The 25,464-nt window shown below is 44.2% G+C and overlaps 1 long non-coding RNA gene across 1 annotated transcript; it reads right to left on the bottom strand.

Moving 5' to 3' along the window:
- Positions 1-10,072: 10,072 nt before the first annotated feature.
- Positions 10,073-11,299, bottom strand: LOC146059081 (uncharacterized). The gene is made up of 2 exons (XR_014470146.1): positions 11,208-11,299; positions 10,073-10,250 (listed from the first exon to the last, which is right to left on the bottom strand). It is a non-coding gene; the product is annotated as an uncharacterized LOC146059081 (long non-coding RNA).
- Between the last annotated feature and the right edge of the window lie 14,165 nt (positions 11,300-25,464).

Raw genomic sequence — 25,464 nt, 5'->3', positions numbered from 1 at the left:
ATGGTTTTCACTTAATAGCCTGCAGCATTGCTTATTACATTCAGGTGTATGTGTTTGCGTACTAATCAGCTTTAATTAGCAGACCCAGGCATCTGCTCTCATACGGTATCTCTAGGGGTGGTCTGGAGCTATCTTTGGCATCCACCTGTTTTTGGGCCAAAATGCACGGTGCGTTCGCCGTTCGAAGCGGTTGTGGCATCGTGCATTTAGTGTGCACACCCCCGTATATGCCCATGTTTACGCCCAGTTTTACTCATTATTCCGGACCACTCCCATAAATACGCCCACATGCCGCCCACAATGACCGTACTCTTGCGGACAGTTTTTTTCGCACGGAGAGACTCGTCCGTGAGTGGTGTGAGGTCGCCGCACATGCGCATTGCGAAAGCTACGCATGCGCAGATGAAAAAAAGCCTGATCCGCCCGTATACGGTCCCACGTACCAAACAGAATAAACCCCTAAATCTCTGCTAGCACTGCAACTGCATTCAGTTTTATGATATGGTAATATGTCGATGCTACCAAATTTCATCAGTTCTGTTTCTACAAAACAGCAATGCCTCAGCTTTATCTGGAGGTTAAAGTCATTCATTCCTTTGAAAATGCATTTGCAAAAACTAGCTGCATAAATTGTTTAACAATTTTTAATCTCCTTCACAGCTGGATTGTTCTGCACCTACCTATTTCTGGATGTCTTTCCCCGCAGGATCTGAATGAGTTTCAGAAACGTTCTTCCCATGTATTGGGAATCATTGGAAATAATTTGCCTTTCACCAATGATCAGCAAGGCCTGATCATGTCCATGCTTCTCCTGAGTGGTGGTGCATGATTTTAGCCACACCTCAACATCCTCAACACCTCAGCTCTGCGCAGGACACCACGGTCACCAACATACATACACAACAAAACAAAAATTATAAAAATTACAAAAATCATATTTATAATTTCCATTGCGCCTGATTCTTTTAAGTAAGTTCCTAATAAAAGCTAAGTTTTAAATTAATTCCAGAACACACAATTAAAATTATTGTTTAAGAAAAAGAGTGCGCCCACAAAGCGTTTACTGTCTTTTGGTTTGCATCCTTGCAAACACAAAAAAACCTGGCCTTGATGAATGTCTGCTGTTGCTTAAAATAGACAAAAACTGAATGTCCTGAGATCATTAGCACCACAACATCAACACTGCTTGAATGTTAACTGGAATCTCAAAAAATACCAGAAAAACTGTCAGAAAATGCAATTACGAGGCAACAGAGGACCAGGAATAGAAGAAGAGTCTGAATGTGAAGAATGCCAGTAGAGAAGATCCTGGTACCATATAGTGTACCATGCTTCCAAATCTAGAAGGGGCAATAGCAATCCAAGTATTACAGTATGTTGCATAGGCAAGAAGTATTACTGTTAAAATGACATGGCAGAGTGCAAAAGGGCTGAAAGTAGCAGGCATAGGTGGCTGAAAGAAGAACAGAAGAAACAATATAAAAACAGATGCTGACTGGTATGGAAATTGATATCCAGAAGGCAGTGGAGACCAAAAAAATGCAAAGGTTAAGGAAAAATTTGAGAAGGAAAATTTACAGGAGAACAATGGGGGAAAACAACCTGAGCTCCATGAAGTATGCGACAAACCAGATGCTGAAGACCTAGTAACAGTTGCAAATGTATTTATTTACACAAATGTGGAATTAAGTGGTTTTCAATTGTTTATTTAAAACTATTCTTAGTAATAAGTTAGTGAATAGGTACTTCCAAACCTTCTCCCTCCCCAACCATTTATTTAAAATGTGGAGCTACTGTAGACAATAAAACAGACTGAGCAGACAGTGCTTTGGATACACTACAGTAACTATCAAAAAGGATAAGCTTTAGCTAATGGTTTACATCTGATGGAGGTTTCCTCAGAAGCTCAAGCTCAGCTTATGAGGAAACCGCTGTGTGTGTAGGACGGAGAAACGCGTCAAGCCTGTCATATTTCCAGCATTGCTCTGCAAAAATCATCCTGAACTTTGCTCCAGCCTTCTACCATCTAACCATTTTCCAGGATTACCGCAAGTCTGGCCATCCGCTGTGAGTGACCTGCGGCGAACTCTACAGCATGCTACAACATCAGGCCGGTGAGTGAGTCAACTCTTCCCTCATACAAACATCTAACAATGAGAGACGGACAGTCTGCTCCCTACGTTGGCTCTCAGTACAACTGAGCCCCGCCGGTAGTAGCGGATAATGGAGAAATCCCCTCGTCAATAACATCTTCCCTTTGAGACCTCACACAGCCATAGCACACTTTAACTCTTTTACTATATTAGGAGCTAAAGTTCATACGTCTAATCTATAGACACACGCACAGAGCTGGTTGGTTTACATCAGGTGATGGGACTATGCTAACAAACCAAAAGCAATTGTTTCAATATTGATTGGACACCCCATCATTAATGCTGGATATTGATTATTGTTTTTAATAATTTTATGTTATATGTATGGTTTTGTGTATTATCAATTGATTCTTTTTATATTCTTTTTATATACATATTAAATTTGTTAGATCAACAAAGTATGAATAAAACTAAACCCACATCGTGAGGATTAGACTGTGCATACTACAATCATAACCATACTGTACAGTATATACTATTGCTGTGGCACTCATATCCCTGTGTGTCATAATTAAGACATTATTCCATTAAATCATTGTATCACAGTGCACTTTTTAAAATCCTCCATATTCATTATTGTCATAAGCATTACATCATGAAATACTGTTGTAAGAGGTACCGGGATTATTTTTATTTTTTAATATAATGAATACAAATATTTCAGATGTACTTGTAAACTAAGTGTACCATTATTGATAGAATGGGCTTGAGTCATTGCCTATGTTGGGCACAAGTGGCAATATTTTCAGACTGCTCATGTGTATTCGTTCCACTGCGCATATGTGCCTACTGCTAGAAAAAAATTCAGATACATAGACAGGAAATTTTGGCGGGCTTTTTTAGAAGGTAATGGGGTGGCTAGCCAGATGTGGGAGTGCTCCAATGGGGCTAGTGCAATGTCTAATGGCGCGACCAATGTTTATCCAATGGTGCATCTGTGTTCACAAAGAGAAATTTTAGTACCTTATCTCAGCAGGAAGCCCAATGGCTGTGGCTTTATTATTATTATTATTATTATTATTATTATTATTATTATTACCTGTTATTTATATAACGCACACATATTCCGCAGCGTTTTACAGAGAATATTTGAACATTCACATCAGTCCCTGCCCCTGTGCAGCTTACAATCTATATTCCCTACCACATGTACATGCACACACAGACATTCTAGTGTTAATTTTGTTGGGAGCCAATTAACCTACCAGTATATATTTGGATTGTGGGAGGAAACCTAAAGGAAACCCAAGCAAGCATGGGGAGAATATACAAACTCTGCACAGTCAGGGCCATGGTGGGAAATGAATCCATGACCTCAGCGCTGTGAGGCAGTAATGCTAACCATTACACCATTCTTACTGCCCTATTAGTAAGTAAAATCATAAGTATTGCACATAAGGTGGTATTGCACATATAATAATAATAATAATAATAATAATAATAATAATAATAATAATAATAATAATAATAATAATGAGTCGCCCTGATTGGTCAGAACAGACAAGCAGTTCTAAATGCGTGTGTATTTGGTCCTGGGGCAAAGACACCAGCCAGCTTCCTGCACACTCAGGCAATATTCCGGGTCCTCGTCTCAGGGGTCCCCCTCTCTGACCGATGCGTTTCAACTCGTGCTCAAGTCTTTTTCAAGGTTACCAAAGGGAGGGACTGTATCCCTCCTGTGTACTGGCTGCTTTTTATCCCCATCTAATTGCCATAAACAGTCTCAGCCAGTATCAAACTTTCTAGACTACAGTCCCCAGGATTCTGTTTACTGGAAGTTTACAATCACGTGGTCTAGTTTATCCAATAGTGTTCTCTTCATCTCCGTCACATCACTTCTGGGCATCCTCATATGTTGTTATATGTCCCATTGTTTTGTTTACTTGCATTGTCATGGTGATTTCTTCAATGTTTAGCAGCAGCTTTTACATTTATCAAAGTCTATTGATAATATGATGTCAATGATTCGGAAAAAAAAAATATTCGATTTAAAAGATTCACTCAGGTTTTACATAAGACACTCAATTATGGGCATTTATTCAATGCTCACAGCACAGCGTTGTTCATTTTTTGTTCGCTGTACATTCTCCATTTTTTCTACCCCTCGCCATGCCTCCTGTTCACCCTATTCAACTTGTCAGCTGCTCACCGCCTCATATACATTCGTACTTTGTACATTTTGTACTATTTTTGCATTGAATACACAAACGGCGAGGTATACAAATTTTCACATAAGAAAGCAACAGCGATGACCAAGAGGCGAACAGGGCAAAGCTCTCTAGTTTTTTGGGGGGCAAACTGAGATAGTTGAATAAGGCTAGGAACATTTTTGGAGAGAGGACTGGCCTTCTCGACAAAAAAAAGCGAACCTCGCCAGAAAAAAAAAGCGAAATGGGAGCATTGAATAAACCTATTTATATCCTAAAGCACACTTTAAAATGACACCTTATACATAAACACATTTAAGAACAAAGGAGAAATAAAATATAAAATAAAAAACAGAATAATCAGCGGTATATGGCAACATAATCATAAAAATCATTTTAGTTCATAGTCTAAATTTGAACCCATAGGTTGTAAGGTAATGAGCTAATAGATTACCTTAGCTCTGTTTTGGCTAATTGAATGGCTAGATCTCTTTGTCTCCATTGGCCTTTTACACATCGTAGGCCACATGTGCATAAGCATGTGTGCAGAGACCTTTTTTAATGTTCCGCAAATGCTCACTTAGGCCCTTATTCTGATCTGTGCGGCCAGATCAGAATATGCGGCCAGGACCGTGCAGGCGAATCCCCGCCTTCCATACGGATCGCCACCTCCGTCCGTACGCGGATATGTGGCGGTCCGCATGAAAGTGGACGGGGATACGCCTCCTCCATCTTGGGAGCAGCCCCTGCATTCGATGGTCGCCGACCATCGAATGCAGGGCCACACGCTCCACCAGCTCCCGCCACCCTAGACCACACGGACACTTGTCCGTATGAAATCATGTATGGGGGCGGGCAGCTGACATCCGGCGATGTCAGATGCCCGCCCCCTACACATGCGTCACGGCTTCATTACCATGCATACGCCCAGCGTTTGCATGGGAACGCCCATGAAACGCGGGGCGTATGCATAGGGTAATGAGGCTAAGTAGCCCTTCACGCCCCTCTCTGCCCCCTGTGCGGCGTCTAAAAAAAACGTACGGCGAAACCGCTTGCACATGCGCAGAGTGACCTCTGCACATGCGCAGACGACAAACATCGGCGGTACGACCGCAAGCGGAAAACACCGCACCGATCAGAATAAGGGCCTTAATCTGATTTTAAGAGGTCTGCTTGTACATCAAATGTACCATAACCCACATGAACATTGTATGCCATACATCACATTTTTTGAATTGCATGCTTTGAAATCCAGTATCTTAAACTGGTTCCTATTGATGTCAATCTCTGTAAGTTTATTACTGGTGCATCAATAAGAACCAGTTTAAAATACTGGATTTCATAACATGCAATTCAAAAAATGTGGTGTACGGCATACAATGTGGTATGGTACATTGGTTGTATAAACAGACCTCTTAAAATCAGATTAAGTGAGCATTTGTGGAAAAGGTCTCTGTAAATGTTTAAATTCAACACAGCCATTTGTGTTGGGAGTAGAGTGTTTTGAATAGGCAGAAATACACCTATTTTTTACACATTTGTATTTTCGGGATTTATTATCCCAAAAATACAGCAATTCGTATTCCTAAAGATGGGACATTCGTATTTGTATTTACAAATACGAATGTCTACACCATCGATAGAATACGACAGAAATCACCATTCAAAAGAATGGTGGTTCCTGATTTACTAAGCAGCCGTATTGATAATAGGGCTGCTAATTGGCGTGAAACAGCCACGAAAATACGGCAGGAAAATACACCTTGTTTGTCCTGTCGTATTTGGCTTTAGCCCGCACGGATCAGTCAGATATATGCAGGCTTTAATGTAAAAAAAATGGAAAAGTAAATAAATTAATTTAAAAAACGGCATGGGGTCCCCCCAACAGCTGTAACCAGCACCAGGCTGAAAGAGCCGGGGCCGGTAATTAAAAAATAGGGGTTCCCCGATTTTTAACAACAAGCCCCAGGCTCCAGGTCCGGGGCTGGTTCCCAAAATACGGGGGACAAAATGACTAGGGGTCCCCCGTATTTTAAGAACCAGCCCCAGGCCAAACCAGCCGGCAAGGTAATGCCACAGCCGGGGGGAGACTTTTTATACAAGCCCCCCACGGCCAAAGCATTAACCCTCTGACCAGTCAGCCTGGCCAGGGGCCCTGGGGGAGTGGGGACCCCCCAATAAAGGGGTCCCCCCCCTCCAGGACTTACCTGACCAGGTGCTCTCCTCGATGCCCCTGGGCGGTGGGCATCGAGCTGATTAAGTGTAAAAAATAGAAGAATAAACTATTGTTTTAAACTGTGGAACTATGAGTCCCAGCAAGCCTCCCCCGCAAGCTGGGACTTGGAGAACCACAAGTCCCAGCCTGCGGGGCATTAAAGGGCCCGCTGTGTCTTGTAGTTCCACAGTAAAAAAAAATAGTTAAATAAATACACACTGACACAATGAAAAATAAAAGTTTAATACATACATACATACTGATACTTACCTATCTTGATCCCGTAGGTAGGTCCCAGGGTCTTGATCCGATGCCTTGTCCTGGTTCCGGATCCATGTCATCATTCTTCAGCATGTCGATCTTCATGTCGGCGTCTGGTCCGGGTCCAAAGAAATCCATGGTGGACCTGTGGAAGGAAATCCAACCCACTCCATGGAAGTTCTTCAGGCTTGATCCGCAGTAGTCCAGGGCTTCTTCCATCTTCTTCAAGCTGCCGGCGACTCCGGCATCTCCCAGCTGCGGACTGAGAGGCGAAGAGATGTTTCCTCCTCTGCGTCTCTACTCAGAATGATTTCTGGCCAATCAGGAGCTGACATTCTTGGCTCCTGATTGGCCGCTAGGCGGCCAATATAAATCATACTGAGAAGAGGCGGCAGAGATGTTTCATGTTCAGCGCCTCTTCTCAGTATGATTTCTATTGGCCGCCTAGCGGCCAATCAGGAGCCAAGAAAGTTGGCTCCAGATTGGCCAGAAATCAGTCTGAGTAGAGGCGCAGAGGAGGAAACATCTCTGCGCCTCTCAGTCTGCAGCGGGGAGATGCCGGAGTCGCCGGCAGCTTGAAGAAGATGAAAGAAGCCCTGGACTACTGCGGATCAAGCCTGAAGAACTTCCATGGAGGACCTGGGTGAGTTGGATTTCCTTCCACAGGTCCACCATGGATTTTTTCGGACCCGGACCGGACGCCGATGCCGACATGAAGATCGACATGCTGAAGAATGACGACATGGATCCGGAACCAGGACAAGGCACCGGATCAAGACCCTGGGACCTACCTACGGGATTAAGATAGGTAAGTATGTGTGTAATGTATGTGTGTAATGTATGTATTAAACTTTTATTTTTCATTGTGTCAGTGTGTATTTATTTAACTATTTTTTTTACTGTGGAACTACAAGACCCAGCGGGACCTTTAATGCCCCGCAGGCTGGGACTTGTGGTTCTCCAAGTCCCAGCTTGCGGGGGAGGCTTGCTGGGACTCATAGTTCCACAGTTTAAAACAATAGTTTATTCATCTATTTTTTACACTTAATCAGCTCGATGCCCACCGCCCAGGGGCATCGAGGACAGCACCAGGCTTCAGCCTGGTCAGGTAAGTCCTGGAGGGGGGGACCCCTTTATTGGGGGGTCCCCACTCCCCCAGGGCCCCTGGCCAGGCTGACTGGTAAGAGGGTTAATGCTTTGGCCGGGGGGACTTGTATAAAAAGTCTCTCCCCGGCTGTGGCATTACCCTGCTGGCTGGTTTGGCCTGGGGCTGGTTCTTAAAATACGGGGGACCCCTAGTCATTTTGTCCCCCCATATTGTGGGAACCAGCCCCGGACCTGGAGCCTGGGGCTGGTTGTTAAAAATCGGGGAACCCCTATTTGTTGGGTTCCCTGATTTTTAATTACCAGCCCCGGCTCTTTCAGCCTGGTGCTGGTTACGGCTGTAGGGGGGACCCCACGCCGTTTTATTTATTCTATTTTTTTTTACACACTGCAGCCTGCACGGATCTGACTGATCCGTGCAGACTGCCTCCACTAATTCGTATTAGCGGGCGTATATATGGCCAGCTAATACGAATTACTACAACATCGGAGGGTTACAAAGCAGTCATATATGACAGCTTTGTAAATCCCCCTCCGGATCACCACTGTGCATACGACTGAAACAGTCGTATGCATTCGTAGGGAAAATACTAATACGAAAAACTAGGTTTTTCATATTAGTAAACTTCCCCCTAATTTTTTTTTCTCCCCCCAGAACACCTCTCCCATAAATTATTAGCCTGTTGACCAGTTCTAAAAAGATGACAGCTACTATCTCTAAGATTACTGTCTTCACTAACCATCACAACATTGAATAATTAATACCACTACACAGATCAATTTTCATCAAGCATAGGTCTTTATTTGTCACTTGTATCTACTTCTTAATAACAATTAGGCCTGGATGTTGTAATGAAAAAGACAATTACTTATGCCATTTTTCTGTCCATCATAATTAACATTTTTTAGCCATCTTACTCTCAGAACAATTGTTACAAAAATGAAATTATCCATTACAAATGCTTAGAAGTACTCATGATGACCTCTACCCCTAAGGTTCTGCCTTTTTTATTATTAATTTGAAATAGATGATTTTTCAAGAAATGTAGTATTATGTAGTAATAGAGCATCTTAATATCTGGAAAACTATAGACATTATTTCTCAATACTTTGGGTGGTCTCAAGAATGCATCATGTCCTGTATAACATATGTCAGGAATAAATCATTTAATTTATCTTCTGCTGAGGTAATCCAACCAGTAAAAATACCCACTGTCCTTGGGAAGACATTTCTTTAGATTTTATTACTGAACTTCTGCACTCTAAAAATGTATTCACCAGCCTGGAATTGGTCAATAGATTTACCAAGATATCGTATTGCATACTACTAAAGAAGCTTGGCATTGTACAACAATCGGCTGGTTTAGTCCTTAAACTCATTTGCAAGTTGTACACATTTTGAAAATAAATATTTTCAGATAGTCTCATGGGTAAATTTACTAAAAATTATATTTGGTCCGAGTTTAAATACACTAGGCAATGTTGGGATACTGTACATGAGAGTTTTTCAAGATCAAATACTCAAATGTCTTAATACTCTTGTTTGACAGAATGTGTTTTCCAATAGTCCATGCAACACTGTTTATCATGTGTGAGTTGAATTGTTTGGTACCCGTATTATGGGCCTGTTTCAGACTTTGGCCCTTATTCTGATCGGTGCGGATATTCCCGCATTCTTACGGAGCGGTCCGCACGCCACGGTGTTTTGCCGCATGCGGCCATCGTCCGTAGAAACGCCCACGTGTCCTCCGCATTCGGACGGACTCACTCTTTAAGAACAGGGCGTGTTTACGGACGACATACAAACCATGCGTGTGCGGGAGAAACACTCCGATTCTGCACGGTATTACAGAGTATTACAGAGTATGCTCGGAAATACCGCATCCGACCGGGAGCCAAGCGGTGCTACCGCCCGTAAGCGGAGTATTTACGCCAAACAACCCACTATTAAGTATCTTCTGCAATACATCACATGACCCACTTATTCAATTACCTATCCTCATAAAAAACTGCTTATTTGGAATTGGAATCAATTAGATGCCAATATATCCTTACAAGCATGCCTAACACATGCATTGCACACATTAACCCTTACAGCAATTTAAGTGCAATGGTTTGTATTAGACCCTGTGTAAAAGATTATAAACAATCTACACATATACTGTTTAATGTGCAAAGAAAACCAACAACTGTGAACTTGCATAAACAATTTATTTGAAAACACAATTAACATATAAATAAAAAAATATCAAATAATAAATTAAATCAGGAGATCTCTGAGGTCCTGCAGGTCGGCTAGCAGTAGCCTCAAATGGTGCTCCGCCCGCAGGAGGGCCCCACGCACCCCCTCATCTGCCGGTGTGGTGTCATCTGTGGGCATGTCAAAGGGGCAAAAATTAGTCATGTTATTCATGCATACATTTCACATACTGCGACATAAATTGCACAAATGCTAGGTGACATGTGTGTGTATATATATATATATATATATATATATATATATCTATCTATGTAGAGAGATAGAGACACACATAGATAAATAGATATGACACATACATATATACATACATGCAAACTTATTTACTACATACTGTCTTTTTTTGCCTCTACCCTTTACTCTGCAGAAGACATAACAGTCATAGTGTTTCTTCTCAGTCACAACCCACCCATGACTAACCAATGACAAGCATGTCATGGCCTCCGTCAATAAGAACTTGTCACAATCTGCTCAGTCTAAGTTCAGTGATGGTTCGTGGCATGGGAGTTATGCAAATGTCAGGAATGCACAGTACACATCCTCAAAATCATAATTCTGTCTAAACCAACCTACAATTCTGTGAGGGCAAAAAAACAATCTGAACTATAGGGGGTGTTTAGGTAGAGGAGGCTCCTGGGACACTGGCAACTTCTGACTCCATTCCAAGGTAGGCCGGGCCATACTCCATTTATAGCATACATCCTAGAGTTTATAAATAACATTCACCAACAATATAGATTCCACTATTTGATGGGTCATAATCTACGATTGCAGCAGGTGAATTTAATCCACAAATGATCCACTCATCCCTTTACTCCAGGATCCTGTTTAACTACAACGGTTATGTGGCAGTCAAAATGGAGCTCCAACCCATCCCACAAACCTGTGTAATTGAGAGGTGTCCTGGATGAAAGGGATGCCTTGGACACCCCATCTAACCCGTACCTGTATCTGTAGCTACCCACTTTGGGGTCTATATGAATAGTATTGGAACAAAATTTTTAATCACCAGTGCTACATAACAAATACCAGTACAACTACTTCATGAATGATGCATTATGTAAACATACCGATCTGCTGGGACTCCGGGGCTTGGCACGCCTCCTCCCCCTCGGAATCGGAATCCTCTGGGGCAACCGTGGCCTCCTCAGCCCCCTCCTCCGCCAGCTCCTCTGCCACCATGACCACGTCCACCTCCTCCGCCACAAGCACCTCCTCCTCCACCTCCTCCTCCTCCTCCACCTCCTCCTCCTCCACCTCCACCACCACCACCTCCTCCTCCACCTCCTCCTCCGCCACCAACACCTCCTCCTCTGCCACCAACTCCTCTTCCACCTCCTCCACCACCACCTCCTCAGGCACCTCCTCCTCCTCCACCACCTCCTCCACCATCTCCTCCACCATCTCCTCCAACATTTCCTCCTCCTCCACTTCCTCCTCCTCCACCCTTGCCGCCACCTCCTCCTCAGGGTCTTGGGCCTCCTCCTGGGCCAGGGCTGCCTCGGCCTCTTCACGGGCCTGTCGGGCTCGGGCTCGTGCTGTGTGGTAGAAAAAAAAATCATGGTCAATGTCGGGTCATTGGGGCACATGTATTAATCCATAACAAGACATACATGGAAGGGTGATAATGATGGCAAACGATGCAGGCAAGTAGCTCCTTACTGTTAATGGACTCAAAAATGTGACATTTAAATTATTATGTGATTGTTAGTAATTTGTTCAAACATTACAACCCTGGCATTTATCAATGTGTAACACATATTAGATCTGGCACATTGTATGCATCAGAATCCTCAATGCTATGTCATTACATATAAAAGCCACATGACTGCATGTTAACCAGGAAGAAGCACACATAACAGTCTATGGACTTTTAAACCCATGGACACCCACTTATCATGAGACACCTGTTATTGTTTATATATGCTATGTTGTAAGTGCGAAATTTCATAGCTAAAATACTCACAATCAGCAATTTCGCCCCTGATTTGCTGCAACAGCTGGGGCTGGCGCCTGCGGAGGTCCGACCACCGCCTCTCGAGCTGCCCGAGGGACCTCCGCACCCGAGTGCGGGCGTAAATACGGCGCCCTGCCGCAGCATAGGCCCTCCGCTTATGGCGGTTACTGATAAAGGGCCCCGCACGGCCCAGCCTTGTCTCCATGACGGAGACCAGAACCCTCAGCTCCGCATGTGAAAAGGGGTCTGCCCTTCTTGTCTCCGCCATGTTAACAATGGCATCTATCAACCAATCAGGTGGTGTCATTGGTTTATCACAGTTATTTGTGTTAATAACTTTATTGTTCATCTTGACATGAACAGCGTCTCTGCGCCAACACAAATGGTGCTGATGTATGGCAATGAACAAATCTGATATATATAAAACACAGTGTGTATGCACTTAGCAAATCCAATGACGCCTCGCTCCGCCAAGCAACGCGTGCTATAGCTTAGCAACGCATAGCTGTACCATGGAAGAGCTTACCTTAGACCCTGACAAGTCCAGATCTGCTGACAAATGATTCTAGCAGCAACTCACTATTTATAGGCCTCTCACATGTGTGGTCTATAACAGTAGTGATGAGTATTGCATGATTTGTGGGCTGGATTTTCTAAGGGATTGGGCTACTTTTAGCTTGCAATCAAACTCCACAATACCACAGTAGTCATGAACCAAATGTCATGTCATGCTAGCAAATAGCATGTGTATTGTGCAATAGTCACAGGTGTATCAGAAGATTCTATGCAATGTTAGAATTGGTGACCAGTATTTCATGTCGAAGTTTCGCCAGGTTTTACACAATGGAATTTCCGCCACCGTATGCGGCGCGAAAAAACAGCGACGTACGCACACGCACGGAACGCAGCTGCCGCTGATGTCCGCCAAACAGGATACACAAACAGTATATAAAGGTGTATTAGAAGGTGACAATGTTGTTGCTAACATGTCTGGATCACAACCAGAGGTGGACCCAGACCTGCAGCAACTATTTGACCAGATGGACTCCAGCACCACCTATGTGCCACTGCACATGCGGCCAGTGGGTAATGAGGAGGCTGCTGGCCCTTCTACAGCAGGGCAACCTGCACCTGACCATTCTACAGCAGGGCAACCTACACCTGGCCCTTCTGCAGCAGGCCAACCTGCAGCTGGCTCATATGCACCATCAGCAGAATCGTTTGGAACACAACCGGGGACTTCACAAGGTAGTACCATGGCCAGCACTTCAAGTGCAGCGACACGTGCCAGGGGGCGTGGCCATGGACGTGGCAAGGGGACAGCGAGGGCAACAGAGGAACCAACTACAAGAAATAAGGCATATGAAGCACAGGAGCTTGCCATCCTGGTTCCCCGAGCACGTGATTGGATTGAGTGTCCATCGGAGAAGCTGACACACACACGCAGATGGAAGATTTGGGAACAGATAACGGCAGAGATTAATGAAGTTGCGCCACAAGTTCGTGAGACGGACCATGTGAAGAAGAGGCAAGTTGTTTTGTGATACATGTGCCCAGTAATAGGCAAGTAATGATTGAATTCATGCTTAGATGGATTTTGCAAATGGCCCGTGAGGTTGTTACGATACACAGACATTATTGACATGTTATTTCGTTGAGAGTTAGAGTAGGGTGATTGTGAATGTGTATTGTAACGGTTGATATCATAGTTGCATGTAATATTATCTATTGGACATTAATCACATGTCGTAATATGTAGCACAGAGCAATGGCTGCAACAGCTAACATCTGGAGTGACATGTATTAATATGTCAACTTACATTGCAGGTGGCAGGACTTCAAAACCAACCTGAAGAGGAAGATGACCAAGCGGTGGGAACACAGCCAGACATCTGGGGCCGGGCCCATGCCATCAGGGCTAGAGCTCACCCCCCTGGAGTTGATGGCCGAGAGCTGTATATCAGTTGAGGAGATCAGGGGGGTGAGCACGATGGATAGCGAGGCCCCAGCTGAAGTGTTTGCATCTTTTATTGAAGGTAAATATTGGTCATGCCATAAACTTGTGCAAGTAATTATCTTAGAATGTGTCCTAATTTTGTTTATCTTTTTCCACAGACAACCCACCGCTTGGTGACGACTCTGCTCAGGAGGTGGAGGAGTCCGTGCCACCTGGCCCCAGGGGTAGGCCTGTGCAGCAGCAGCCATCGGCCCAAGCCGATTTGGCCGCCTTGGCCAACATGCTTGGGGACATCAACCAGCAGGGAGAGTTGGCATCAGAACGGATGCATAGGACCGAGGAGATCCTGGCGAGCTTGGTCAGCACCCAGCAGGCCATCGCTGCGAGCATGCAGGCCATGGCTGAGTCACATCAGGCCATGGCTGCAAGTGCTCAGGTGCTGGCCGAGCAAGCCACCCGCCAAAATGATCTCCTCCTCCACCATAATGAGCTTATGGTGGAGCTGGTTACCAGCAACAGGGTCCTAATGTCATCCGTTTCTGGTGCATTACCACCGGCAACACTCCCTGCTGGCAGGAGGGGTAGACCAGCCAACCCCTCAACATCATCTGCTCCACCTGCCCCAGCATCTGCCCGTGCCAGAAGAGCTGCTGCACAGGCCAAGGAGCCTCCCAAGGCCAAACGTGGTCGCAAATGAACTTGTGGCTGCATTAATCTCCACCGTTATGTGGTCCCAAATCTTCCATTGTGCTGTGTGTGTCAGCTTCTTGTGTCCAATCACGTGCTGAGGGTAACCAGATGAGCCCTTGCTTCATATGTCCTTTTTGGTGCCCCTGTTGCCCTCTTTTGCCTGCCATTACTGTCAGCTGTACTTGAAGTGATGGCCATGGTACTATCTTGTGAAGTCCCCGGTTGTGTTCCAAATGATTCTGCTGATGGTGCATATGAGCCAGCTGCAGGTTGGCCTGCTGCAGAAGGGCCAGGTGTAGGTTGCCCTGCTGTAGAATGGTCAGGTGCAGGTTGGCCTGCTGTCGAAGGGCCAGCAGCCTCCTCATTTCCCACTGGCTGCATGTGCAGTGGCACATAGGAGGTGCTGGAGTCCATCTGTGTGCAATTATATTTGTTTTGTATTCTTATTTATTTTTGTACATTCCTGCCATGTTGTTTTTGTTTGGGATTTTTTATTTTTTGGTCATTGCATCACAGTGGCATTGACTGTGACATGTATATAAATAAATTTGTTTACTTTACCAAAAATGTGTGGTTTCATGAGTACATGTCGAATACACATGTGTATTGCTAGTATTAATATTCAGTCATGTCCATTGTTAGCAGTTTTAAAGTGTGTGACAAGTACAGCATATGTGGGGGATTAGTACGGTTTCCTTGAAGCAGCAATGGTTTCAATTAAAGCACTGACAAGCGTCCTATTAGTGAGTAATGAGTAAAGGAGTCGATTCTATTGGGTTCAGGTGTTAATGCTTGTAGTCATTAGGCGGTCCGTTCGCCTACCGCATGAACGAGTGGTGTCCGCAAAGCAATAGTACACTTGTGGACACCGCACATTTCTTCCCTTTTTGATCGCGTGCATTCGGAGTGGTATCCGAATGTACGCCCCCCAACATAAGTGTACTCCCCCGTGTCCGCCCATGTTTCCGCCCCGTTTTGCCCACTTTGAAACTACGCCCATGTGTCATTCCGCATGACGCCCATAATACGCCCATATTTCCCGACTGATTGCGGGGAACAGTTTGGGACGGGATTTGGCCGAACTGGTACGGAGTCAAGGCCTGGCACATGCGCGTTGCGTTCTCCACGCATGCGCAGACGCCGTAAAGACGCCATCCGAAAGTATGCGGTAAAGTACGCGTCAATCAGAATAAGGGCCCTTTAGCCTTACTTCGCAAAATTAAAACTGCAGGGGTGGGGGGTTATTAATCCAGAACATGGCAAGGCTGCCCCACTCTTCAGGTCCTTCCCCATGATGATGAAGTGCCGGTGCTTCACTACACAGCAAACTGCTCACACATTACCAGCTGCCTCCTTGCTAAGGAGCCTAGCTCCAAAGCCAGACACAGGAAGGCCAAATTTTGGGTCACAGTGGCTGTGTATGAGGTCACGCAGCCGAGACAGCCACCCTCAGATTGGTCAGGATACGCTCTCACAAAGCAGTCAATATCCACCCCCTAATGTTCTATCAGCCCATTCCAACACTGATCACCTGTGATCACAGTCTTAGGGCTTCCATATGCGCACTCTGGTGTGAGCGCATGCACAGAAATGCTAAAAGCGAGTTAGCCACTGTGGGGTTCAATGAGGCCCTCAATATAGTAGACCAACCTGTGACCAGTGTGTGATCTGTGCTGTGATTCTGTGTTTAAATTTAGAAAGAGTAAAAAAAAAAGTAATTGTTTTTATGTGTACTCGTGGACTCCCAAATTTGGGTACTTATGTAGTATCTGGATGCCCAATTTTTTGATTGTATGCCTTAAGTTAAGTTTTTTCGGAAAAATCGGGTCGATCGCATCGCATGCAACCAAATTGCATGCGATGCGATGGACGCGATTTTTACATTGGATTCAATGTTAAATGGTCCCTGAGACCCGATTTTACATTAGGTCCAATGTTAAATGCGCCCCAGACCCCATTTTTTATTGTATACCCACCCTGTTCATACCCCCACTATCCAAGTGGGAGTGGAGTTGATGTTATATAGCGTGGCGAGCGGACATGTAATACATTGTAAGTAATCCGCGTCCGCTCGCCACGCTTCGGGCTCGGTGGCTCGCTGCGCTCGCCATGCTATATAACATCAACTCCAGGCCCACTTGGATAGTGGGGGTATGAACAGGGTGGGTATCCAATAACAAATGGGGTCTGGGGGGCATTTAACATTGGACTCAATGTAAAATCGGGTCTCAGGGACCATTTAACATTGAATCCAATGTAAAAATTGCGTCGTTCGCATGCGTTGCGATCGACCCGATTTTTCCAACCTGATCGAAAAATCGGGCACCCAGATAATACATAAGTACCCAAATTTGTGTTATGGGTAGCCTCGCATGGCAACTTCCAGACAAATGTGATGAAGGAAGTTACGCCACTGTAATAAAGGGCTGTATTATAAGTTCTGTTGTTCTTCATAGGTGACTGTGTGCATGTTTGAAACTCACTTCTTGTCAGTGTGGGGTTTCATTGCATCAATGTATGATGCCAAATGTAAAGAAATATACTTTACATTGTGTTTCAGATGCACCAGTCATCTTATGCCATATCACGTATATTCGCTAGGTGTATGATTAGGGCCATAACTAGACCTTTGTGTGCCCCATAGAAAATTTTAGATGTGCCCAAGCACTCAGCCAGATTGCAGGGGGGGGGGGGGGGTGTGGGATCAGAATAGCAGAGAGGAAGTGGTATGAGAGTAGAAAGCAGGACCATACAGGCTGTAGGCAGATAGATAATAAATAGATAGAACTGTATTTACCACAGGGCAACCTAGGTACTTGCCTAGGGTCCAGAAGGTCCCAGGGGGCCACATACAGATATCCCGGCCATCAGCAACATTCCCAGAGGAGCATTACATGACTATTGAGTGATGTTAAGACATCACATCGACCTACCCAAACTACCAAGATCCTTTAATGTTCTCTGATAGAAAAAATACATGTTTGGACACACAAATTGGTCTCATTCACTGGGCAGTCACTTTACTTTAAATGTGATACAGATATTAAGCCTACTTCAAAAAGATTTTGGGCCTGATTCAGATTTGTACCCAATGCTTATGTTCACGCAGCTAAGCATTTATCAATAGACTGTGCAGGTATTATGGTACTTTGCAAATGACAAATAAATGATAACAAAAATCTGAGTTTAGCTTCTTTGCAATATATAAATATAGGCTCATAAAAAAAGCATAATATATTTTATGTACCAGGGTTTTGTATGGGAGTGGGGAAGCAGACACGGAGATGGAGGAGTGGGAAAGTGGTGTGGAGGGTAGATATATGTGGGTGACACTGGGCTGGGGTATCTATATGGGGACAGTGAGTTTTTATGGAAGTGAAAGGGAGAGAAACTGTGTGGAGGGGTGTCAGAGTCAGAAGAGGCCATTTTTCTGGATGGGGGAGGGGGGTAATATATTTGGAGGACACTGGGCTGTATGGGTAGAGTGCAGAAAATGGGGATTGGAAGGGCATCACTAGTCTGGAAAAGGGGGCACACTGTGTGAGTGGCATTGTGACTGTACTGGCTGGGGGTCAGTTGGGGGTAGTGGGATGGAGCAGTTGGCCGATTGTGGAGGGAAGATGCGGGTCACATGGATGGAAAAGGGGTATAATGCTAGTCGAGGGGACACTGGGCTGTGGACACGGGAAGGCAGCACTGACCTGGGGATTACTTGTCTTGCCCATGCACATTGCAGCTCCTCAGCTCTGGCTGCTGCTTGGAGACTAGTGTGTCTGTAGTCAATGCTCACCTGTCTTTTCCCGATCACATGCCCGGCAGCAGGAAAAGGGAGGAGACCACAGCTTTAAAAAAAAACAAAAACATGGATGCTGCAGGGGATGGTTTACTGGGCCTTGAGTGGCCTTAAACCACTGGGCCCCAAAGCAGTTGCATTCCATGTTTCCTCTATAGTTTTTTCACTGTGTATGTAAATGTAAAAATGATTAGTGGATAAGAGAATATCTAACAAACTGTTCATCTTGATAGTTTGCAGGGGCATAACTAGATATTTGTAGACCCCATAGCAAAAGTTTTAAGGACCTCCGAGTTAGCAACTGATTGTGATACTTGTATGAAAAACATATTACTTAGACAGTAAAGATGGGCCCCCTTCAGCACTGGGCCCCATAGCAGCTGCACCCATTGCACCTATTGTAGTTCACGCCCATAGGTGCCGATTCTGTGGGTGCTCAAGGGCCCGAGCACCCACGGAAATTGATGAGCACCCACGGGCCCGAGTCCCGCTGCTGGGACGCCATATTAACTTGCTAATTTGCAGCTGCAGCACCCACATTGCCGGACCCGCCACCTGGGAAACAGTATGCCGGGAAGAGTGTATTTTGTCCGCGGAGTACCTGCACTGTGGGGGAATTTATGTATGTGGAACTCTGTTGCCATAATTTTAATATTGGAGACATCTGTGCTCCGTAATATAAATTGGTATTATTTTGTGGCCACACCCCTTCCCCATGAAGCCACTCCTCTATATTTTTGGCTTGAGCACCCACCAGCAAAAACATAAATCGGCACCTATGGTTACGGCCTTTATAGTTTGAGCAAAATTTATAGATTTTTTAGTGTAAAAATGTTTTAAGAATGTAGAATTTGTCTGAAATGTTTCATAGATACTGTAACTAAACGTAACATTCTGATAAATATGCTGCACTTTATATAAGCTTTCTATGCACCAGTGATCTTGTCAGATAATCACAATCCTTCCTCAAAATATTCTAAGCATTATTCAATTGACTGTGTTTATCATTTTATTTTCATGTATTTTTTTAACGTCCATTGAACAGGCAACCAGGATTTCTTTGTCTGATCCCTATAAACTTTCTGAAAACTTCAGAAGTAGCAGCAAAACATCTCTTACATTTAAAGATATCTAAAAAAATATATATGATCAAATTAAGAAATAAGGCACGCAACTGACATGGATCAAAAAGCAATCTTTATACTTCAGTGCTCAATGGTAAACCACTAAGCTATTTCAACATTATCATAAGGCAAAGATTTGTTTTTCTTGTTAATGTAAGAATTTATTTAGTAGGTTCATGAATAGGTTATTTGATTTACATTCCATGAAGATGATAAATTAAAGTTTATATGGCGAAACTTAACAATACTGTAAGCTAGTTTTCGGAACACCTGTTTTTGACAGATTATTGACAGATAATGTTTAACATCCTGTGACAATAAGGAAAAAGAGCAACACCTGCAGAACGAATGCGTGCATATTTTGTAGCGTCATTAATTAAGTCTTTGGCAACATTTTACTTCAATTTGTAAAGTCATTACTAGCCATATATTGATAAGAAGTTCAATGTTTGGATCATACACTGCATATCATATGCTACAGAGGAATAAAAATAATAAACATGCAGACTTTAATACAAAAGTACAACAGCCTGCTTACTAAATCGATTGCTACTGGGATACGCTGTTAGATTTATTAAATCATTCTTTCATTTCTTTCTATTAACGGATTCCAGGAGACCCTTAACAAGACACTGATGAAGTGTCATTTCTAAATATCATCTAAAACATTACTAGATTGTTGCAAGTACAATCCTCCAATGGGTATTTTAGGTGAGGTTATTCTTTGATCATTTAAAAAACAACCCCAACAAGCAATGTTCATATAATTTATAGCTGTACAGTATATGCACAGAGCACACTGGCTCAACAGAAAATCAATTTGCTTAAATCACATAGCAGCAGATAAGTTACACTAGATAAACCATTCTAGATATTCTGTATTGCAGTTAAGGAACTCTGCAATGTCAACAAATCCGCCTCACTACTGTATGTGAAATGCAAGATAGAATCCCAAATAAACCATTACATTAATGTAATGTACAGTATATATTACCAGTTGTACAAGTATGATCAGAGTAATAAAAAGCATGTCATGTAAGTAATTCTATGGACAGAAGAGAAGAACTTGTACTTATTTATATATATATATATAACATCTGGTATATATCTTAACATAAAAACATAACTAGCAGTGTCCAGGGGGGCGGGAAGCGTACAGACTGTATGGGTGCCCCTCTGTGCTTGGAGTTTATAGGGGGGACACGCCACTGTACAGAATGTCCAGGAAGGGGGGACAGTCAGGCATTGTATGGCAAAGTGGATGGAGTATACTGGATTCAGCCAGTGGCTCGGGTGCAGGGGGTATAACCGGAGTCAGCCAGCAGCTCAGGTGCAAGGAGGGGGTGTAATTTTTGACTGCAGTCAGTCAGTGGGGTTGAGGTGTTGTTTGGGATGGGCTCAGGTGGTGTAGGGAGTGTAAACTTTGAGTGGAGTCAGCTAGTGGGGTTTGTGGGTATGAGCAGGCTGGAGTGTGCTAGAGTGGTCAAGGAGTGCGCTGGGCAAGGGTTCTGATGGCTGATTGAAGTCCTGGCCGCTGTCATAGAGGAGATAGCTGAGTGAGTAAAAAAATAATGTTATAGATTCTGCATAAGGAAATCTATAGGATTAAGCAACTTCTAACCCTTTTACACTGCTAAGCAAATTACAAGGTTAAAAAATTCAACCTGGTAATTTGCTGAATAACATGCTTTTTTCTAAGGCCAGCAACCTTGCATTTGAGACCTGGGTTAACCCTCTCCATGCCCGGTGATTGGGGGGGTCAAGTGTGATGGGCCCCGGTGATCTGAAGAGACCCAGGGCTTTTGTGCCAGTATGCCTGTATTAGCGTCAGTGATCCACTGTGTTATTACAACGGGACCTGGCCGTCCGCCCGTCTGTGTGTGGCTAAGTCTCATTTTGTGTGCTGTCTGTGTGTGCACCCGGCCCACTGCCGCTCAGCGCTCGGAGACAGAGTCAGCTGTCTCCTGTCTGCGTTTAGCAGTGCACCTGCTGGTGTGGACTCTCCAGTTCCGGCACAGTTCTGTCCATGCACAGCACCCGGGTCAAGTGTTCCGCGATATCGGCTGCCTGCTCGCCATAGCAGCAGCCTACAAGATGGACGGAGAACGGGAGAAGTTATGTGCCCAACTGAAAGCAGGGCCCTGGAACCATGAAAGTTTAGGTAATGTCCGGCATAGGTGCTCAGCTCTGCAGTGACTGATCATTATTGTCATATACTTATAAATTAGTGTACCGTGCTCTCAATTGTTTTTTATCAACTCCAATGGGTTAAACTCACTTAAAATAATATAAGGAGCACTAGGGGTATTATGTGATCAGTAATACTGTGCACCTGGAAAACAGTAAAATTGGTTTACACTCCTTTGGAGTGGTGGAAAACCTAACTGTCCCTACAGGAGCCTGGCTGTGGCACAGCTAGGCGGTTGTTTGTACTTCAGTGGCAGTTTCTGGTCTGTAGTCCTGCTACTGCAGACAGCTGAAGAAGTAGACAAGATGCAGGGACCCCACCTGAACATACCTTCCACTGCACGCCACCGCACATGAGACTACAGACCGGAAGCTGCGGCTGAATTACAAACAACAGCTGCCAAGCTGCGTTGCAACTGCCGCCATGGGGGGCCCAGAAATATCAATGTACAGGGCCCCAAGATTTCTGTTGACGGCCCTGACCCTCTAACACCAAAGAAATAACCATGTTATTGTGCAAATACCGGCTACCGGAGGAGTATCCCTTATCCAAAATTATAGGGACCAGAAGAATTTTGGATAACGGATTATTCCGTATTTCAGAATAGTTTTATATTTCAATAACTTATCTTGCTGTATCTTGCATTTATATTGTACAAACACATCAAGCACATGAAATGCACACAAATATATTTTATTTGTGCATAAAACAAGGTTTCAAAACATGAAACAAAGTTTGTGTCCCATCTCAGGAACTGAATTTGAATGCCAAGCAATTGTCTTGCACATATATAGTGCCAGTTACATATCATGTCCTCAGTACTTTTAGCTTGCTTGCAATTTTCACAAACATTTTTAGATTCCTCCATCCTCCGATGGCAAATCTAAATGGCATAGAGAAGCAGAAGCCACAGTTTTACATTCCTTCATGAATTACTCATCATACTAATGTATGGTGTTGCGATTGAGCCACAGAGCTGGTGTGCCACTGGAGAACTTTTGCACAATAACCTGCTTTGTTGATAGCACCGAAGAATAGAAAGCCCTATTTTTCACAAAATTTCCATACCATTGCCGAGCCTTATTTGTGCAACATTACATTTTCAAGATCTCTTTTATATCATTGACACTTTTATGAGTGAAAACCAGTTAGACTGGATGAAGATCTTTGGTGTCTGTACTGATGGTGGTAGTTCTATGTCTGTCTGTTAGGAAGGATTGTAGGCACTCATACAAAGTAAAGATACTGATGCACTGTGGATGCACTGCATTATCCACAGGGAAGCCCTTGAATTAAAGCATCTGAGTCCTCCAGTGAATGCCGTCATGGAAATTGTGTTAAAAGTTGTGCACTTTATAAAAAAGTTTCTATGGAGAAGAATATTAAATGAAGATTGTTACAATGACTGTTTTCCCATGTTGCATCAGTTTGTTACATCTAATGATGTTTGACACATGAACTTAAATCCATTTTTGAGCAGCAAAACTCTGTGACTGGTTTGAAAAATACTCTCCTGAAATATGGAAAAGTTTATATGGATCCAGGATCCATTCAATAGTATGGCCCCAACGGAATTTACTTCTGTGGAAAGAAAAAGTAATCGTTCTTGAAAGTAAAATTCAGCAGCATGGGACTTCAAGATTTTTGGATATCCATTAAAGATGAATATCTGATGTTCAGTGCTAAAGCGCAGCAAATCCTCCTTCCTTTTGCAACAACATATTTGTGTGAAGCTGAGTTTTCAGCAGTTGCTGTAATAAAAAGCAAGTACCGTTTAAAAATCAATGTGGAAAAGGAAATAAGGGTGGCCATGTCCAAGCTGATCCCAAGGTTTGAAATGTTGTGTAGTGCAGTTGTTTAGGGCTCAAGTATCCCATTAATAAATAAGTGTTGTTGTTTTTGAACAACCTACTGTACATATTTTTGTTTATTTTGTTTGATGTTATTCCTGTTAATGAGTGCTGATAGTGGTTCTTTGAAAGAAATCGAATAAAAAAAAATCATTTTTTTTCTTGAATTTATGTTTATTATTTTTACAAACAAGTTAATAAGTATTTTTTTCCTGATCTGTAGACTGATAGCATTGTTTTGACAAAACAAATGTAAAAAAGGGGCAGTTTGGTTATTATTTTGGCTTAAAGGTGCCTTGAAAAGTCATGGAGCCAAAAGTTTGGGAACCACTGGCTTTTACATATGGCCGAAGCAGAGTACAGTACTTCTGTGACCTTGACTATACGTGCTGCCCCTCCACATGATGTCACAGAAGATGGAGATGGGATGAGGAATCTGAACACTTTGAAAGCCCCCCCGCCCCCCCATTGCCACTACAATGCCTATTTAATTCAGCATACTATGAATAGCGCCAGGAGGGAGCTCCCATGGCTAGTCGAATCAGCATTCAGTTATGTCAGAGGATGCCGGTACTCACGGTGTTTAATTGCAAGTACTGGCATTCTCCAACTAATGTGCACTGCCGCAATACTGTTTACACCACACTAGGGCACAAAGCTGCATTTCAGAGATAGTTTTGTTGGATTTCTGCTCAGACCTCTCCTGGAGTGTAAGCCAAAATCCAATAGTTAGGATTTGACATCCTATTTACTGGAATAGCCCCAGGGAGCTCTCTCACCATGCTGTTCACAGTGAGAGAGAATGATGAAGAAAGAAAGAAAGAAAGAAGAGGAAGAGTGAGTGTCAGACAGAGAAAGGGAGAGACATGGAGTGAGAGAGGGTGCCATGGAGAGAAAGGGAAGAGACAGGGAGTGAGAGAGAGTGTCAGGGAGAGAAAGGGGTTAAAAGAGGATGTCAGTGATAGAAAGGGGTAGAGATAGAGAGTGAGAGAGGGTGCCAGGGAGTGAAAGGGGTAGATCCGGAGTGAGAGAGGGTGCCAGGGACAGAAAGGGATAGAGACAGAGTGAGAGAAGGTGCCACAGGGAGGGGAACGGGTAGAGTTCATGTGAGATAAGGTTCCAGTAAAGAAAGGGGGACAGAGGTTGTCAGGGAGAGACAGGGGGTGTTAGGATGGGGGTAGAAGATACCTCTAGATTCTCTAGATAGAGAAGGGGAGGGGGTGTAGAGGATGTGCAGGAGGGATAGAGGAGGAGAGGGGAAGGGGGTGGAGGATGGCAGGTGGGGTAGATGATGAGTGTGTAGAGGACAGGGGGGCTCTGTCCACAGTCCAAGCAGCAGGACATGTATCTTTATCAGCACAGGGCTACCATCTCCAGTGCCAGGTCTTCAGCTACTGATTCCTAGCGCCAAGCAGCACAAAACTGCTTGTCGACTGCATCACAGGGCTCTTCAGGTGTATATCCCCGTCCGGCAGCTCAAACCTCCATTTCCCTGGTATTGCAGTCCATCTGGGTGAGGGCTCTCCATCAGTGCAGCCTGGCTGGCTAAGGGCTCCCCAACATTGCAGGCTGGCTGGCTGGCTGAGGGGTCTCTTTCACTGGCGCCGGGTCTTCAACTCCTGATCCCCAGACCCCGGCACCAGCAGTGCAAAACTGCTTCTTCTGGCATTGCAGGGCTGTCTGAGGTTGAGGGCTCTCTCACCTGCCAGTGTGCCAGCGCTCGATCGCTGGCACCGCTGATCATCTACCTCTCACCGGCATCACAGGG

Source organism: Crinia signifera, chromosome 2, assembly GCF_055691185.1.
Source record: "Crinia signifera chromosome 2, ASM5569118v1, whole genome shotgun sequence".
NCBI classification, from domain to species: Eukaryota; Metazoa; Chordata; class Amphibia; order Anura; family Myobatrachidae; genus Crinia; species Crinia signifera.
The sequence above is the reverse complement of the archived record's forward strand: the minus strand, read 5'-3'. Positions and strand labels throughout refer to the sequence as shown.